This window comes from Ambystoma mexicanum, chromosome 9 (assembly GCF_040938575.1).
Source record: "Ambystoma mexicanum isolate Mex_15411 chromosome 9, UKY_AmexF1_1, whole genome shotgun sequence".
In the NCBI taxonomy this organism is placed as follows: Eukaryota; Metazoa; Chordata; class Amphibia; order Caudata; family Ambystomatidae; genus Ambystoma; species Ambystoma mexicanum.
Genome location: NC_090931.1, coordinates 335,176,834 through 335,197,729, shown reverse-complemented (window position 1 = coordinate 335,197,729; position 20,896 = coordinate 335,176,834).

The following is a 20,896-nucleotide window of genomic DNA, read 5'->3' as shown; positions in this document are numbered from 1 at the left end:
TTTAATTTGCCTTTATAGTCAAACAGATATTTTCACTAGCTGGACAGTCTTTGCATCTGGCATATGGTAAGGTGACCCGGAATGTCTCAGGTGCTTGTGATGTCTAGGGTTTAATTAGTTATTTATTTATCTTCCTATAATGCGCCAGAGGCCACAGGCATCACCTCTTAGAGGAGTGCGAACTGGAAGAAGGAAGAGGAGATCTTCTTTCTCGTCTCAGCACAGTTTTGTCCTCAGAGTTATAGCAAGAAAAAAACAAGCCAGACAAGGCCTCACATGTAAGCCCCCTGTGCACACAGCAGCCTGTACAAGGGCAACATGCAGGTATGTACTTGTGCATCTACTGATACTGGCAAACATTTGACAGTCTCTGTCTAGAGCCAGAAGAGCACAGGATGTAATATCGCTCTTTAGGGATCTTGTCTAAACCCGGCAACATCTCAAATGTTTGGGTCTACGTTGGAAGACAGATCGCTTTGATATTATATGATAGGTTATTTATGACGTGCTTACTACCCAGAGGTTTCTAAGCACCCCTGCCGCCTTGCTTCTAAGGCGAGCACGTTGCTCCTGAGCTATCCTCTCCCCTTCCATCTGATAAGAACAGTGATGAGAAAGGGGGAGATCGGGAATGGGTGGATGTGGGGTGTAGAAAAGAAGCAAGGCGTAAGGTAAGTGGAACTTCTTTATTGGCAACCAGCCTCTGCCCAGCAGTGCTGAGCCTACAGTTCTCTCTCTCCAACTGTATCTTAGAATGTAGAACATAACCATCAGTAAACACAGCTCAACATGACATCACAGCATGGGTGGAATTCTACAGGAACCATTATAACATGGGGCTGATGCACTTGCAGGGTTGCACCCGACTCGCAGCGTTTGCGTTTAGTCCGGGGCTCCCTTTGGAGGTACGTGTGTGTCATGTTATTTATGCACTGAACCCTTGCCCGGCACAGTTGCATCGCTCGCAGACAGCTGGAGTCGCTCATTAGACCCTCGGGCCGCTTTGTCAGCACTTGGAACAGTAAATTAAAGGTCTTCATTATCTTATTTGATACTTGAATAGACAGAATGAAACAGTTGCATTGAGTACAATCACATTTTGAAAGGTCTGGAGTCGCTGGAGGGAAATTAGATTGCAATTCTTCTTTGCAAGGAAACACATGGCTAATTTTTCAAGTACAAGCCCAAGAGCTAACATTTATTTTGGTTTAACACCTCTATAAAGATTTTTTTTTTAACTGCTTAGTGATTTAACAAAAATATTCACATTCTCAGTGTGAAATCGCAGCACAAACAGCTTCTGTTTTCTTGACAGCGAGTAGTTACATTGTCATTCCACATGGACGAAGTTACCAGAACGAAATCTCAATGAGAAGAAGACTGAGAATGATGAAATACAGAGGAGCTCATTTTGCTCATGGCGTAGTGTGAAATGCTTGCGTAAAAGTTATATGCATGTGCTGGCGTGGTCATGAAAGGTCCCAATCGGCAATAGGTGTTCATGTTGCGCGCGCCATATTTGTGACTGTGGTGTTGCAATTTCATATGTATCCAGTGTAGTTAAATGTGAACGGGAGATGTTATTTTAAGTGTTTATTTTGTGGTCAACTCGATGCATATCAGAATTGCACACAAGTGGAAAGACAAATGTCAAAACCGCCAAGTAAAATATAAAACACAATCCAGATATGCTCTGCTGCGAAGTGCCTGGAAACTGGCTGACGGGGAGTTTCTAATGCGTATGCGAGGGAGCGGACTCATCACAGAAGGCCCTCTGTAAAAGAGAGACTATATTTAGTAAACATGTACACAAACTGAGATACAGACATAGGGAACTTATAAATGTATACGTAGTAGGCTTTTAGGAATTCATTTAGACTCTGCAGCCAGCAGTTGCGCAGTGAATTTCAGGTGGCTGGGAAAGTCTTGTTCTGCAGGGTTGAGGGTTGGGGGAGGAGTAATGATTAACTGAGCAGATGGGCAGCTAGCAACTGACCAAGAATATATGGCCTGGCAGTATCGGAGAAAGCAGATGTAATCTCTGTTGAGTACATGGGAGCTTGCGCAAGAGGTCCGGCCATTTGCTTTGACGAGTAAAAAATATGGGGTGAGGTGATGCTTGAGGCCAATGCGACTGATACTATTTGTGCTTCGATTGTTCTCTCAGGATGTAACTATAGGCCATGAGTGCAGAGTCATCTAAATTAGAATGTTCCAGGGACGTCAGTAAACCGGGGCAGATGAGATATCCCAAGGGGGGGTGTGCTGTGAATACGATCTGAAGATGGTAGTTAAGATAATCGATGACCAATGAAACTGGAAGAATTGGAGAACTATGTGATTTCTTTGTATAGGTTTTGTCCTATTACATGTGGGGTGTGGATTATAATAAAATATATGGGTGTGTTTTAACTTTTGCAAACATTTGTATAATATGTCAACTTGTGTGGTTCTTCTAGCCTTGGGTTAGTATGACTTGACAGGGTCATCTAGCTCCTCCCCAGAGGATTGTACAATAAACTTGCTTTACATACAAACATGCACTCATTCCTTAAGTGTTGGGCCTGCTTGGTAAAGATGATTAGGGGTCCATCCATACATTTGGTGAGTGACAAAGGGGCCCAAGGCTTTCCAAGATGTTGGGGTTCTCCTGTCCACACAACTCGGCTTTGGCACCGCACTACAGGGACCAGTCTTCCGTGCATGCTGAAAAAGAGAGGTTTACGGGCACCATATTGGTTTAAAGGCCTGTCTATTCCCCAGAGGCGTTGTACCATGGTCCAACTGTGCAGGGTGACTTAACAGAGCACCACATCAGAGCTCTTCAGGTTCATGTGAGAGCACTTTTGGGGGGTAAAGCAAGAGGGAAATAGAGGGAGTAAGGGACTGTTTCTTTGATTTAAGGTGTTTGGTAAGGGTTGAATCGGGGTGCAGGTGTGTAGTTAGCCGAGGTTATGGGAATTGAAAGAATGAATGCTTTGAAGGAATGATTGAACTATTTTACGTTGTAAGCCCTTTGTATATATTTTTACATAGTTTGTTATTTTAGAGGTGTGAGGTGGTATCCTACCCAGCAAGTCCATTGTGAGGTTTGTCCTGATACCCTTCAGTTTGCTTGTCCGGTTGGCTGGAGCCCTCACCTACAGGTGAGGTGGCATTTTATGGTAAGTCGAGCCGTATGTGCCTCCCTAGAATAACCTTGACATTCTTCATTCTGTATTGACTGTGTGGGTGGAACTAGTGGCACTTACAGATGTGCTACAAATGAGTAAGGGAAAGGCAGTCACTATTTATTCTGACTCTGTGTATGTAACCTCCACCGTACATTAAGGGTTATAAAGGTGACAGAGAAGAGGGTTTAGGAGATCTGACGGGACCGCTGTCCAGCATGTTGGGCTGCTAACGACACTAATGGAAGTGTTAACCCTGTCCACAGAGGTAGGCCTAGTAAACTGTGCTGTACATACTAATCGTCCATACCCATAGCACTTGGAACTGATGCCGCAGGCAGGGCTGTGAAGGAAACTGCCTGTTCACCATTTACAGATTCCCAGAAAATGGAAGCCGTGTGCCAGCAGGTACAGTTGCCAGCCCCACATACTGCAGTCCCCGTGTTTCAAATCATAGAAATGCAAGGGAAAGCACCTAAAGAGGAACAGCAGCTTTGGGCGAAGAGAGGATGTGCCCTCTCACCCACGGATTTGCAGTGGAGACAGGAGCTGACAGAAAAGGTAGTAATGCCTGCAGAACCGCCCCTTGTGGCTATAGAGCAACTTCATTTCCAGACGCACATTTCTGAACAACAAATTGCAGCAGAGCTCTAGGAGGAATGGTTTATCCCAAACCTCCATGAACAGGTAAATAGATTTGTAGCAAACAGTATAATTTGTAAGGAATTAAATCCAGGAAACACCATGAGGTCAGTAAGGGGAGTTTGCCAAGGAATTCTGGGCCATTTCGGGAGCAATCTTCCAGCTTAATCTAGATGCTGCATCTATTGGTTGCCTCCATGACCACCAGTCTGGCTTCAGAGCTGGCAGAAGCACTGTAACTGCTCTCCTGAACACCCGTGAAGGCTTGCTCTCCATTCTTGACTCTAATCTCCCTTCTGTCCGCATTCTCCTTGTTCTAGCCTCTGCTTTTGACACGGTCAACCATGCCATCCTTCTCAATCGCCTCCATGACAACCTAGGTATTACTGATCAGGCCCTGGCCTGGTTGACCTCCTTTCTTACTGATCCAACTGGGGTCTTTCCTCTCTTCTACCTCTTACTCTACATGTGGTGTTCCCCAGGGGTCAACCTCTCTCCATCTTCCCTACTGCATCACTACTTTCTGCTCCAATTTTCAATGTTATGTTGATGACACACAGCTCTCTTTCAGGCTCCCCTCAGCCACTTCTGCTTCTTCTCTCATAAAAGACCATCTGGCCGCAATTTAGGAATGGTGTGCCTCCAATGATCTCTGCCTTAATGACAGTAAGACTGAGATCCTCCCCGGCACGCCTGCTCCCTCCTTTTATCTCTCTCTCTCTCTCTCTGGCCGCCCACTCTGTGCCCTCATTCTGCTCCTTCTTGTGAGGCTAAGAACATTGGTGTCCTCTTCGACTCCATCCTCTCTTTTTCTGCTCACATCGCTGATGTCTCTAAGAAGTCAAATTATTAGCTGCTCCTCTTCAGAGGTATTTTTCCTTTTGTCACTGTCCAAGCTCACTGTCTCCAGAGCTCTGGTCCTCTCTAGGCTGGACTACTGCAACAGCCTCTTTCTAAATCTTCCTGCCTCTACTCTTTGCCCATTACAACTTATCCAGAACAGGACTGCGAGGCTTGTCCTTGGCTTCAAGCCCAGAGATCGTATCCCTCCAGCTCTGAAATCTCTTCACTAGCTCTCCGTTGCCGCAACGATCAAGTTCAAGTCCCTCTGCATCGTTCACAAGGATTTCTGGGGCCTGGTACCGCTCTACCTCAAACCTTCTCTTCCAAAACATCTTCCTTCTCAAGCTCTCTGCTCATCCACCTCCAACTCTCTGATGGTTAGATGTTTCTCCAAGCAGAGAGTTGGGCTGGGGCCTCCCTCTGGAACAGCCTCCCTGCCTCTCTCAAACTTCATTACCTGAAGTAACTCAATGCCTTCCTTTTCACTTCTGCTTTCTCTCTTCCTCTCCCCTGCTGATGCACCTGACTGCTCCGCACACTGGTCACCTGGTCACCCTCTAAACTCGGGCCCAGACTCCTGCATATCCAGTTGCCCTCACACTTGTGAGTTAACTGCACTTACCCCTTCCCCTGCCCCCGGCACTTCTCCCCTTCCCACTTCCCCCCACTTGCGCAATCTGAAGGACACAAGGCCAAGTAAGATCGTTATCTTGTCCTCCCTTTGTTTACCCCTCCTTGTCCTGTCACGCCTAGAAACACTTGTTTACAGGCGCCTTATAAATACCACATCATATCATATCATACCGGTTCCTCTTTGTGGTGGTTTTTTCATTTGCCCAGTGGCTTGAGATTGGTCCCTATGTACACCCTGATGCTAAGTTTTCAGCAACATTTCTGGTGAGAGATGTATTTCCAAGGTGGAGAATTTTTGAGGTCTTGAAATCCGGCAATGGAATCCACTTTTGTTATGCCTTGTTTGCAGAAATTACTTTGCTCTTGGGAATCAAGCACAGGTTGTTCTCGGTATACCACTCAGAGGTCAACAGGCCTGTGGAAAGGTTAAACAGGTTGGTAAGGCCCACCTGGCTAATATATGTAATGAATTAAAGAAATCGTGGCTGCATTCCTTCCCCTGGTGCTATTATATTTGAGAAATCAGACATGGAAAGAGTACCACCTCAGCCCTCACAAGATCGTGGCATGGCGTAAATTACACACACCGCTCTTACCTGCACGCACTGCATCAGACGCTCATAGGATGGCAGAGGTTCTAGGTGAGTTTAGAAAGTACCTTAGAGCTTTAACCAAAAGTGTCAAGATTATATAGTCACAGGTTGTGTCTTCTCGCAAATCGGCAAGGAAACCGATGATCAGCACAAGCAACTTCTTCTCCCTGTAGACTGGGTCTATATGCGGACATTCATTCACTGCTGGAGTGAGCGACGTTTCCATGGGCCGCATTGGGTGATATACGAGACTCTGACTGCTGTGAAGGTGGAGGGCAACAAGAGTTGGATTCACCTTAGCGATACACAAAGAGATGCCGGCACCCCTACACCAGCACAGGAGCAGGCTCAAAGTTAAGTATACCCTAAGGATTCATGGTTCATTCCAGTGGGGAAGGGGGTTGCGGATAGAGAACCAGGAGCTGAATGTTTGTGTTTTTAAAGAAAAAATGTACAATATGTATTAGGATGATTGTGTATATATCTTTTGTGGTTCTTTTGTCATCATGTTCAGAGATGGAAACCAATGTGGATGTGAATAATTGAAATGTATCCAGTGTCATGAAATTTGAGGACATATTGTTGAGCTCAAGAAGACATGTTGATGTTGATTTTGTGAATAATGAGGATGCTGCAGACATAGGGGAGTCATTACGAGATTGTCAGTAAGCTTATTGGCAATCTTGGTTTACCGTTTCCACCGCTCAATATTGTCATGTCTCACAGGAGACGTTTGTCTATATGGCACCGTTGGAGCCGACTTCACATTTCACACGTTGTTCCCTCCGAGATGGCGGGCCGTAGTTTCTGCAGCATTTCAGCCATGCAGTACAAGGATAGACGTGTGGCTCTGCCCCCATTGTCAGGGCCGACATATCAAGCTTTATGATCCTGCCTCGGCGCGTTGCTATTGTTCTACCTACAACACTTTGTGAAATTGCAATCTAGGGCACTCTTCTGCCTCTGTATATGTGTTTTTCAAAATCTATAATAACCGCTGTATCCTCTTACAAAATCCAGGAGTTTCTAACACTACGATGTTGAGCGCACTCCAAACCTAATCTTTCTTCAGAGGATTACCAGGGAAGTTTCTCATCTTGGTATGCTGACAGCACTGACTCGTTTATTTTCCTATTTACTAGACATTACTTGCAAAACATATTCTCTTACCTATTCTGCCTTCAACGTTTCTGTTTAGAGTTGCTACAGCAACGCGCGATGCCATCTTCTATACCAGAGGAGTGCGCATGTTCAATTGCAGATCCTTGGTCAACACAATCTCTCAAGGAAACTGCTGGCAAGTGGGTGGTAAGCCTTTTCCTATTTCCTTACAGCAATTTGAGTCGGTCTATTCATAGTTCACTGAGAGAGTTTTCACCGCTGTATTCCTCCCACTGTATGCATACAGATCCAAGTCTTCAGCGTGAAAGACTGATAGTATACGTGACCTCACGATTCATACTATGGTAGTTAACCATCCATCCACGTTCATACTTTTGTCCTTTAAAGCCTTACAATGTATCCTTCCGATATTACTATCTCTGCTTTTCTTTACCCTTCTGTGCAAGAATTAGTTACTCCTTGGGACATCGCCTGAACTACATCCACCTCTTCTGGGTACAAGAACACTATCGTCCAGGAGTAAGCAGGGTTTTCCTCCCCAGAGGGTTTCCCTGGCATTCCCATTCCTGTCTGGCTATCACCTACAGAGAGTAAAGGGTCCGCCAGGAGACTTTTCACTTTCATCAATGCTGCTGTCTCTGAAACAGGTCGGTGTACTGTTTACCTTCTAAATTGGTGTTTTTATAACTTTAACAAAGTTCTATTACTAGCACATTATCACAAATATCCCGGTATTACCGGAATATTAGGGGCCAGTGGAATAATGGTAATTTCTCATTCCCATGGAGTCAGGGTAGGGACCACTGAAGCACCGGCACCGTCATTAACGGTGCATGTGCTTCAGTAAATTATCTGCCGGTAGGTGCCTGAACTGCCGCTACAGGCAGACTCGGAGTATGCCAGTCCGGAAAAGGTGCCGGTACAGATTGTTACCGCCACCTTATTTCCAGACTGGAATACTCGTTATATGATATGATATGATATGATATGGCATTTGTAACGTGCCTATACACAAGTGTTTCATGACCACTATAGACCCAATAGTAAATGCACATGGTTTTGCAGCAGACAATGTATGGTACAGCCACAAGAGGAGGGTTGGGAGAGAGAGATCTGTTGGAATTTGCTACATCTGCTCTCTCATCCCCCATGCTTCTGGTATCCTGAGGGTCTTTATCCAGAATGAGGTAGAGGTAGCAGATGGACTGTGTCTAGTGAACCAAGTGTTGTTAGGATCTGAGGGCAGTTCAAAGGGCAATCACTCACAGCATTCATTTTACCTATTGACAAGGAATATCCAGCTACAGATCGGAAAGAGCAGAAGTACATGTAGGTGTACACAAAGAGTCTGAAAATCATTGGGAGCAAGGGGTGAGGAGTTGCAGAGCTGGAGGAATGAGGGGATTCTCAGAAGAAGGGGTGGCATGGGTAAATCAAGAATGTGGAAATGTGGGACAAAGTTACCTGCAGTATCTGAGGTGGCTCAAGGAGCCAGAAGAGCCTGTTAAGATACAGACACTTACCCATTTTTCTCTGTGTTTGAAGGGCGATGGCATGGTGACCGTTGGCACAAATGGGAACTGCAGCCTCAAGCTTAGCAATGGCCGATCTGGCTGGAGGTACAGCTGCTATTTTGGACAGTTTTTGGACATGTGGATTGTATGCCTATAGGCGGTTGCCTCCAGACTTGTGAGGTGTTTGAGGTTTCACCATACTACACATGCCAGTACTTGTTATCCTGGAAGGACACTTGTTCCTGGCCTGCTTGATGCCCAATGCCACATTTGTGCCCCCTTTGTCCCCTGTGCCCCATGCGTCCCCTGAATCACCACACATGGACATATCAGTGACTCTAGCGGACAACGGAAAGGAGAGACTATTGGGGTGGGCCAGGGGGTCCAATTACATCTCAACAGCATTGTCCACAGCTTTAATGTACATTCCTGAACAGTATCAGCTGTTTAGTCACACAGAGACTTTCTTCACGTCCCTCCTTGCACCTGGGGTCCAAACAGCGGTAAATGTCAAGTGGCTCCAGGTGACCCTCTATGAACTTTTATTGTTTGTCAATTCATCTGAGTCAGCGTTCAGTGCCATCAAGGAAGAACTTTGGACCCTGAGGCTTATAACCCTACACAACAGGGTACATACTCAACCTCCTAAGAGCTATAGAGGGAGGGGTCTGCCAGAAGATAGGGAACACATGCTGCACATTTGTGCCACGCAATGATTCAGAGAATGGGTCCCTGACTCAGATGATTGCCCCCTTACACACGCTCAGAGTGATTATGGAGAATGAGGCAGAAATCACAAATGACCCATGGTTGGACTTATTTTTCCTTGGGTGCCACCTTGGATGAGTCTAGTTGTGAGGATCTTGGTGCCTATTTTTGTATTTTTTCTTATTATCTTTTGTTCCTGTCAAATGCTCTTTTGATGTTGTTCTGCCCAGGTATTGAAATTAGCTGCCATGATGACTGTGGCCCTGTCCAAATCTAGAACCACTACCACTTCATCTAACATGGGTACTCAGACTAAAGCAGTCTTGTGACCTCCATAAAGTTGCAATGATTGTGTGGAGCAGCGGGTAGATTACGGAAATGGTGGGAGGATGAGTCGAGTTTGTTCAGCTGAGGAGTATGCCCATTTTGGAACCAGTATGAGTGATGGTTCTAGGGTTGTTCCCAAAGAAGAGGATGTTATGCTAGTTGAAGTATTAACTAAAGGGGGGAATGTTGGGGTGGTCAGGAAAGGTCCCATTTGGGGAAGAAGTTTTCATGTTGCAAGGGCCATATTTGTGATTGGGGGTGTTGTGAAATGGGCACAATGTTGCAATTTCATATGTATACAGTGTAGTTAAATGTGAATGTGATATGTTACTTTGTGTTTATGTTGTGTTCATTGTGTTCAAGGCTATACATATTAGATTTGCACGCATGTAGAAAGACAAATGTCAAAAGTGTCAAAAGATATATGAAACACGATCCAGATATAGTATGCTGTGAAGTGCCTGGAAACTGGGTGAAGGGGAGTTTTGTAATGCACATGCGAGGAAGAGGAATGGTTACAGAAGGCCCACTGTAAAGGAGACAATATTTATTAAATATGCATGCACACTGACATATATACTTATGAGACCTATGCATTTATATGTAGTAGGCTTTTATGAATTAATTTAGAGTCTGCAGCTAGCACAGTGAATCTCAGGTGGCTGGGAAAGTCTGGTTCTGCAGGGGTGAGGGCAGGGTAGGAGTAATGATTAACTGAGTAGATGGGCCTCTAGAAACTGACCAAGAATGTATGTCCAGGTAGTATTGCAGAAAGCAGATATACTCTCTTTTCAGTACATGGGAGCTTTTGCAAGAAGCCCAGCCATTTGCTTTGACCAGTAGTACACGTGGGGTGAGGTGACACTCGAGGCCAAAGTGAACAATACTATTTGTGTTTTGATTGTTCTCTCAGGATGTGACTAGAAGCCATGCATGCTGAATTGGTAGTCGTATAAATTAGAATTTTCCAGGGATGCCAGTAAACTGGGGCAGATGAGATACCTACCAATAGTTCAAAAGGAACCTGTTGATTCTGCTCTCTCTCATGTTGTTGAAGTATCCTTGCGGACCATGTGCAATTCTGTTTAAGGTTAAAGGGCTCAGGCCAGTTGTTACTTGTAAATAATTATGTTTTATATGAATGTGCAACCATGTCATGATGTATCAACCTACCATGGACAAATCCCAACAGGGGGTGTGCTATGAATATGATCTGAAGATTGTATTTAACATAATAGACAACCAATGAGACTGGAAGAATTAGAGAAAGATGGGATTTCTTTGTATACATTTTGTCCAATTACATGTGGGGGTGGATTATAATAAAATATATGAGAGTTTTTTAATTGATGCAAAAATATATATGATGGGTTAACCTATGTGGTTTGGCGAAACTTGGGTTAGTGACTCGACAGGGTCATCTAGCTCCTCCCTGTAGGATTGTATAATAAGCATGCTTTACATACAAACATGCAGTTGTTCCTTAAATTGTGGGCCTGCTTGGTTAAGGTGATAAGGGGCCCATCCGTACACATGCATTTCATGCTGCGCCATATTTTCATAGATTTGTATGGTGGAGAGGAGGAGGTGGATTGTACGTTATGATTCCACCTCGCCCCCTCCTCTCTGCCACAAAAATACTCGAGCATTCATACCAGCATGGATTTTCATGCTGGCACAAATGCTGTGGATTGTTAATGAGTCTGACTGCTTTTTACACCAACAAAAAGCAGGAAGACTCCATAGGAATTCATTCTAAACATTCCCTGCCAAGCAAACATGGCAGGCGTGATTTACTCAATTTGTGAAACGCTTACCTTGGTACTCTGTAGAAGTGCCTGGACTATCTGTTGAATGTTCTACACTACTCACCGCCCAAAACCCAAGCAGTGTGACTAGAAACCACCACTGGGTTTTTTGGTGGAAGGGGTGGGAATGTAAACCCCAGGAAATGGACTGGTGTCTTGCTGTGATGTGAATTGACTAGGGCCAAAACATAGGTGTCATTTGTTTTTCTCTGTTTACCCCTGCCACTCCCTAGCACGCCAGCCCCGGCGAAGGCTGGGCTCACCTGTTGAGCACTGCACGTGGGAGTGTGGTTCTTGGACACATCATTGCTAGTTACTTCACTAGCGTTCTGCTTGCTCAGACCTGCTGTAGCTCGCTAGATGTGGTGCTTCCTGCGCTCAAAGTCTTTCAATTTTCAGACTCTTTACCTTTTGGTTTCATTCTGCTTCCAGTCTCTTGCTTTTGCTTTTATGGTGCACTTTCAGTCTTTTGCTTTCACCTTTATCTGTGTGAAGAGGAAAAATCTGAGTGTCCCTTCCCTCCCGATGGGGCCCCCAACTGGAAGAAGCACCCCCGACAGAATAACCATTGACCGTACGAGGTTGCACCAATCCCGACCGCTCCCAACATAAGCACGCACCACGAACGGTACCCAGCCACCCGACCATACAACCCTGGGATGGTACAAACTCTATGCAATCCAAGCAACGATAACCAAGACCGAGCTGGAGATGATTATATGGACTGAATTGATTGACATTCCGCAAGCTATGCTGCAGGTCGTTAGAGACGCCATGATGACATAGCCGCATTAGACAGGAAGCACACGTGCAACCTGGACAGTCGGGACACTCACACACCAATCCACACGAAGAGCATATGCGTACAGAACTATGAACTAGATGACAGTGACATACACATACTGTCTGCATGTTCGTTCTTTTGCCACATAGGCTCGCTACAGCATCACAGAAACGCAAGACGCCAGAAAAGCTTGTGTACATGCTTGCAGATGCTACACGCTATTAACCATAAGGATGGGCAGGAGCACTCAAGGGACCTGACCAACCATGACATGCCATTAACCTATGGACAATTATGTCGATTGAATAACCAGACCCGAAATAGGCCTTGGACAAATCCAGCACACTAGAATCATCTCACAGAAATCCTGAACCTGCAAGTCGCTGTGCAAGCAAAATAGCCCTGGCATGGACTACCACCACCAAGGCCACGATGTTGCAAGTGACATTCCTCACTCACTGTGCCACAGTGGGCCCAGCTACAGGGGAGAATATCTCAAGCTACAATACAAATCAAATCAAAGTAATTCAGCCTCACCGGCGGTCTCCTCACATGTGATCCGGCCAACCTGATGTGATGCCAAGACCTGGAAGCTGGGAAGACGCAGCCGTCTCATGTCTGCGACTGAGATTGCAACAAATTGCAACAATCCATCGACAACATGCACCGGGACTGGACGGCTCTCAAGGCATTAGTAAAAGCCCCCATTGTTACACACTGTCTCATAGTGACACCTTATTGATACACACTGTACGTAAGCAGGTATCTTGCAGGCTAGGAACAATGGTAGTCCCAGGCTTGGGGGCCCGTGGCCTGACCAATGAGGACACTGGGGGATAGGAGTTGGCGGGGGGGGGGGAATCCTCAGCCAATCATTGGGGTTTCTAATGTAACAATATTCAGGTAACAATTTTTAGGGAAGGTCCAAGTACACCACCTGACACCGTATCCACCACTAAGAACGCACACCATATGTTCATATACTGTACCTACCACTCTGGGAGCCAACCCGGAGTGACATTAGGTTCAGGGATGGGTTTTGGAAAGTGACGCTGATTTTGACATCACACATGTACAAAAATGGTCTGCAAGCCAAAAATCGGCGAGATGTGCATGGACTGGATTTTGCTCTGTGCGTATGATCCCTACTTGTTTGTCATAATTAAACAGCAGTAACCCTTTGCTCCTTGTGTGGACCTCGACTTCTTTGGGACATTGGAAGGAGTTAGGGCCTTCTGAGAGCTGGAGGTCCACGGACCCCAGGTACGATGTAACCCCCAGGAAATGGACTGGTGTCTTGCTGTGATGTCTATTGACTAGGGCCAAAACATAGGTATCATTTGTGTTTCTCTGTTTACCCCCTGCCACTCCCGAGCACGCCAGCCCCGGTGAAGGCTGGGCTCACCTGTTGAGTACTGCACGTGGGAGTGTGGTTCTTGGACACATTGTTGCTAGTTACTTCACTAGCGTTCTGCTTCCTCAGACTGGCTGTAGCTCGCCAGATGTGGTGCTTCCTGCGCTCAAAGGCCCTCATTACAACTCAGGCGGTGGACCATGGTGCTATTAGCACCATGGTCCATGCCGGATTCCGCCATGGTGGATGGCGGAATTACCGCCCCATTCCAAGGTGAGTGGGGCGGTAATTCCCCATTCACCATTTGGCCTTCCCCATTCCCATTTTTGCCCCATAGGGCATAATGGGGATGGGGAAGGTGCTAATTACGGCACTGTAAATTACGGTGCCGTAATTAGCACCAAGGTCGCTTAGCTGCAAAAAGCAGGCGTTAAAGTGTGAATCAGGCGTTAAGGGTTAAACCCTTAACGCCTGACTTGTAATGAGGGCCAAAGTCTTTCTATTTTCAGACTCTTTGCCTTTTGGTTTCTTTCTGCTTCCAGTCTCTGGCTTTCACTTTAATGGTGCACTTTCAGTCTCTTGCTTTCACCTTTATCCATGCACTTTGTCTCTTGCTTTCACCTTTATCTGTGCGCTTTCAGCCTCCTGCCTTTGCTTTTATTGTGCGCTTACTTGCTGTGCTCAAATGTCTTTTGTTTCTTTCAGGACCAGTTCGCTAGAGGCGCTGACTCCACCAGGATGCTGGAAAAGGGATCAAAGGGCGCTGCGGATCCGGTGCGGTAAGTATGTCTACTCAGAATGACTAAATTGTCCAAATATGCACTGCTGTGGTCGCGGGGTTCATTTACTGACATCATTCCTGTTCTCTTCTTCAGATGCTGTCCACGGTAGCCGGAGAGACCTGGGAACTGGATTCATAACACTGGAGAGCTGGTGGGTAAGAGTTAAGCTGCAACCTGCAGGATAACGTGAAGCGAGGAAGAAGTGCACAGGTGTGGCTTTCATAGCGGCCCCACCCTGTATACTGCGGTGTAGCCTCAACTGGCTGACTATGGGTTTCTCAGCGGCATGTTGGGTGTGAAAACTGAAGGCCAATGTGGTGGCCATGTTGGGAGTAATATCTTATGTTTCCAATGTTCTGTTTGAGATGATGCTCCGCAGTGATGCGTCACAATATCAATGGTCTGGTATCAATGGTCTGGACTGGATTTTGCTCCGTGCGTATGATCCCTACTTGTTTGTCATAATTAAACAGCAGTAAACCTTTGCTCCTTGTGTGGACCTCAACTTCATTGGGACATTGCAAGGAGTTAGGGCCTTCCGAGAGCTGGAGGTCCACGGACCCTAGGTACGGCTCTGCTGACCCCAGAATCTACCCTAACAAGTTGGAGGCCCCAGCAAGATCGTTTGTGACGTTGACTCGGCAAGGTGCTGAACCCTCCGTTGTCGGACCTCGGAAGACTGCAGGACCCTCGTGAATTACGACACAACCGGACAGCGCAACCGGAGATTGGCTGTCGCAAGCCGACTTCAGAAATCATCCCGCTTGCAGTTGGCGAGTGTCAAGACATGGTCCAGAAGAGACGAGACAAGCCAAGTGGGAGGGGAGCCAGCAGCCGAGCGGCGCCGGCAGACATGCACCTAAAAGTAAGTGTGGTCCACACAACTAGCATCAACCAATTGTGCGGGTGGGGGCAGGATGTGTAATTATGGTGGAGAGAGGTGTAACATTGTCATAACGTTCGGTACCGAGGCAGTGGTTGACACATGTATGATTGTAGGGAACGGAGCGGAGGTAGTCCCTTCTTGTGTTGGTGAGCATTTCAGGGGCGGGGCAGCGGTCCCCATGTGATGGAAGGATTGTTGCGCTGATAGATCTGGACAGTGAGCATATGTGTAGGGGCGTGGTTTTGCTATGAATCAACATTGTAGTTCGGTGAATAGATGTGGTCTTCCTATTGATTGAGCATTTCAGCTCGGTGAATAGATGTCATATTCCCGTACGAGTTAGCTGTCGCTATCTTAGATTGAGGAAGGTAGTTGACTGGTTATGTTTGTTTTTGTAGGAAACGTATCACACGTCAGGCGACACGAAGGGTGCAGTTCAATTACAAAAAGCGTTGATGGATGACGTAAACACTACTCTGGGGGAGGTAGAAAAACAGCTTTAGGGATTGTGGATTTTTATATGCGGAATTAAATCGGCCCCACAACACGGGACAAGGTCAGAGGCAGGCAGCCCAGGCACTGATGGGGAGGGCTGGTGCAGGCGAAGAACAAATTTACAGGGGTAGGCCCAGATGAATAGATTGCAGCACAAGAGACCACTGCGGGGGAAACAGAGGGGGCAACAAAGGCCATAGAGGAATTGGATCTTGGACAAGGATGCAGAGGTAAGCCAGTGCACGACGTGAGGGAGGAGCAGGTGCGAGAAGAGGAGGAGGCGAAGTTAGAGGCAAGAATAGCAGAACTGAAGGAAAAAAGGAATGCGTTAGTGAAACAACTAGAACAGAAGGAACGGGAAAGGAAAGAGTAGTTGGAATTAGAAAGACAGGGGAAGGTGGAGCGACAAAGTAAGGAACGTGAGGAATTAATGGAGAAAGAGTGGAGAGAGATAATGGAGAGGACAACGACGAGAGGGAGGAGCAAGTTGAGTACGGAGGCGAAGGCAGGTAGAATACAAGAAAAGGAAAGGGTTGAAGCTGAACGAGAAATGGCATTTTGGAGGCGGAAGATATTGTTAGAAAACACACGTAAGTACGAGGAAGGCAGGTTGAAAGAGTTGAGGTTAGCAAGGGCAGGGGGAACATGAAATCTAAGAGATGAAGACGAAAGAGCGCTAAGAAAGGTAGGCGAAGAAATAATGGAAGAACTAGATCGGGCAAGGGCTGATGAGATGGAACGGGAAGAGCAACAGAGATGACGGGTACAGAAGGGATACACAGGGAGTAGCATGGGAACGGTTGGGGTGCACTCGATGGAGGCCGTAGCACAGAACGCAGAGGAGGGGGGAGAAGAGAACACAGCTAATTTTACAAACATTGATCTCGAAAGCGTAACGGTGCACTACCCACTCCCACGCAAATTGACATTCTCGGATGGACTCTGTAGTGAAGAAGAGGAAGATAGCAATGATGTAGAAAAGGAAGGGCTAAACAAACTTTATATTACACAAACAGGCATGGTAATGTCATGGGAATGTAGGATGCAAGATGAAAGGAGTGGAGGACAGCACACTGACAAAACGACTGAGGGCACGGCAGCAGCAGTAGCACTGCACACACCATACACAAATAAGCTCCAAGACCTCCCCGGGCGCAGAAGAGATGGGGCTGCTGTAACACACAATAGGGAACACACATGTCAGTAGGGCAGGTACACAGGAACACGGGATGCCCCACACGGGTCACACAACATAGTCATTACAGACATTGGAGCAAACATGGAAGATGAGAGAGGACCTATGCAGTTACGACAGTATAGACGGTCACCTGAAGAAAGGGCTGAATATTCACAGATGCCATTATTAGAGAGAGAGAGGACAAGGCCACACTATGTACCCTGGAAGCACAAGGACAAGGAAAACATTAGGTACAGTTTACCATCCCGGAGTGTAGGAGCAGGAAAGCGGATGTACGAAATGGAAAAACTGACGGCGGGGCACAGGTTGGCAGTGGAGGACGTCAAACGGTTGCTAGTATCAATACTGGTGATGCAGCAGATGACATCTGGAAGACGGCGGGGTTCCCAGGGGTGATGACACAAAACACATGACGAGTCCCCTTTCACAAATTGCAGGCATGCGGTATGGCAAGCACTAAGGACACAATACCCTGACACTGCAGACATAGGGTCAATTAAGTCACGCAAGATGCGTGACGATGCAGATCCCGTTAGCTACATTCAAGACATTCAAGAGCTTTGGCGCCTTGAAACTCGAGAGCTGTGGGACAAAACAATAGCTATCTTCTATCACATCTTAATACAAGGGTTGACAGAACCAGTGCAAAGACAACTGAAGAAATTAGTGGGAATGGAAGCAAAGGCATGGTCAGAAATACAGCTAACAATAGTGCACCATTGTAGATTATGGCAGGAGAAGATGAAACAAAAAGGAAGAGGATAGAAAAGCAGACGAAGCTAAATTAGTGAAGAAGAAATTGTCAAAATACGCTTTAGAGGGGGGAGTAATCACCAGCCCTGCACCACCAACTCAGACAGCAGAGTCCCAACCCCAAACCACAGCTCCAGCAGCAGCTGCCAAAATATAACACAGCCCAGCAGTACCAACCACCAATGGGGGGTATATGGGTATGGGCGGGTACCAGCAAAACTTTAGAGGAAGGGAATGGTATACTAGGGGGCGGGGCTTTGGGCCACAAGCACAGCATCCCGGAGGTGGGTTCCGGGGCTACCCGCAGCGGGGGCTGCAAGGCCAGGGAGATGGGGAGGAGGATTCCCATGACAGGCACGAGAACCACCCCAATGCTGGTCGTGCGGACAGGTAGGACACATTTCTCACACGTGCAGATACAGAGCAATACAACAAGGGTGGGGTGAGCAAGGACAACAAAACTACCAAGGGGGCCAGAATGGGTACTACCCACAGGCAGGACAGCAGCCAAGGATGCAACAACAAAACATACTCCTGCCACAGGCACAACACCAAACAATATCAGGGACATTACAACCTCGACAACAACAAACACAACAATAGCAAACACAACAACAACAAAACATACAAACGGCACAGCAACTGACACAATTACAGGACGACAATGGAAACGGTGGCGGTGGTGCCAGTGACAAAATGGGAGGGGTTACAATTATGGGACACAACCCTTACCCTGGGAACGGACATTCCCTATACCCACAATAGGACAGCCCACAGACTACTCTGCTGAGTCCCATCCTATCGGTAACACCTAACCCTGCGGAGGAATCTCGCATAAAGGTGGCAATAGGTGACAAAACCTTTTCCTTTCTGGTCGACACAGGGGCCACCAGGTCATGCATACGGGAGGGGAAATACACGTTGTCAGGTGATGCCATGAACACTCAAGGATTTTCTGGGGTTCGAGAAGTGGTTCCATTCACTGATAACATCTCCTTATCTATATGAGATCATGACTTATCGCTACCCTTACTTTACTCTAAACACGCACCTGTAAACATCTTGGGATGTGACATAATGAGTAGACTGAACATGACCATCTCCTTCACAGCTCAATCTATGGTGTGCTCCACACCAGGCATACACATGCTCACAGCCAGGCAAATACTCCAGGCTTACTGTGGTAAAAGCATACAGAGGGGGGAGCCAGTAGACTCAGAAGTATTTCAGTACGGGCCAGACATGGTGTTGGCATGGTTGCCCGGGATTGCAGGGAAGGTGTGGAAAGGGCTAGGTGAGTACTTCTTCAGGCCAGAGATACCAACAGATGAGAAAGAAGGAATGTTCGTATCAATAAACATAGAAGGAATAGTAGCAAGTATCATACGAGGAACTTTTCTCACAAGAAAATGGAACAAGTGGGATGATGTTGGGGATTAGTGTGTACTTTTGGCTCTGATTAACAGAGAAGTGGCCCAAAAAATGGCAATGGCATTGGAAGCACCCCTCCTAGCACTACCCTCCTCCTGCGAGGAAGACTTAGCAAAAGTATCCACTTCACTATGGACAGCAAGTCCCTATGATGTGGGGTGCATTAAAAGCATAGGGAGAGTGAAAATAAAACTGAAGAAAGGAGCAATTCTGCCTAGAGTTAGACAATACCCACTGTCGAAGGAAGCAGATGAGGGCATTTATGAGACGATAAGCGCCCTCATTGAAAGAGGCATCTTGGTCCCATCAGAATCCCCCTACAACACTGCTGTGTACCCCGTCCGCAAGGCAAACGGGGGTTCATGGCATTTCATACAAGATTTGAAACCCCTCAACCATATTGTGGAAGCAGAATACCAAGTAGTGGCTAACCCGGCCACAATTCTCTGTGGCATTCCAGCTGAGGCTACATGGTTCACTGTGATTGAACTAAAAAATGCCTTATTCTTGATACCACTACTCCCAGATTCTCAAGACCTAACAAGCTTCATGTATCGCAACACAAAGTGGAAACACACCAGATTGCCCAAGGGTAATGCGAGTCACCATCTATTTTTAACAGGATGATCCAGATGGATCTAGGCAACATTTAGACAGAGAGTACAATTTTGCAATATGTGGATGATATCCTCATCTGCAGCACCACAGAAGCTGAGTGCAGGAAGGACTCGGTTAAAATGCTCACTGCATTAGCAGAAAATGGATACAAGGTAGAAAAGGCAAAATTGCAATGCTGCCAGGAAGAGCTTCTGTACATAAGTCAACTAATATCTCAGAAGGGCAGGTACATAGCACCACAGAGGGCACAGACAATACTAAGAACACCACAACCAAAGACAGTATGAGAATTACAACAGTTCCTCTGTCTATGCAATTATTGTAGAGCATGAGTGTTTGACTACAGCACCTACACAGGCCCTCTGCTTACAGCCCTCAAGGAAGCCCAAAGGGGAGAGAAGAAGCTGGGGTGGACACGGGAAATGATGGACTCATTCAATGAATTAAAAGAAGCAATATCAACAGCACCAGTCCTGGGTACCCCTGATTATAAAAACAAATGTTTTATATTCTCACACTCTGATGGGATGGTAATGAAAGCAGTACTCACACAAAGGACAAGCATGGTCCACAAACCAATAGCATACTACAGCAGGAAACTAGACCCAGTCATGACAGGGCATTTCCCTTGCAAACAACAATTGGATGCTGCAGCTTTCGCCGTAGAAAAGGCATCATCCATAACCATGGGATGTTCCACAACACTTTATGTGGAGCATGCCCTCTTCGCGATTCTGTACAAGCCAAAAAGCATACTGGCAACACAGAGAGCAACAGGATATGAAAATATCCTCTCATGACCTGAACTAAATATAGTGAGGTGCAAGAATGTCAACCCAGCACACTTCCTGGCAGAAGAAGTTGAAGAAGGCGAATATGTCCACGATTGTACAAAAGCTATTGAGTACTACTCAGAGACACGCAGTAGAGGAAGATGCGCTTGAGGGGGGAGAGGTGCTCTATATTGATGGGTCTTCAGCAATTGATCAGGGTGATGGGGTGAGAAGAACAGGGGCAGCAGTGGTAAGATTAAGAGAGGATTGGACAAGCAAAGCAGTAAAATATGTTAAATTACCTCCCCAATACTCGCCTCAAGCAGCAGAACTAGTGGCCTTCATATTAGCTCTCAGGGAAAGTGAGGGGAAAAGGGTCACTATCTATTCAGACAGTGCCTACGTAACATCAACAGTAAATTCCGGCCTAGCAGGATGGTTAAGGAGGGGGTTCAGAAGGGC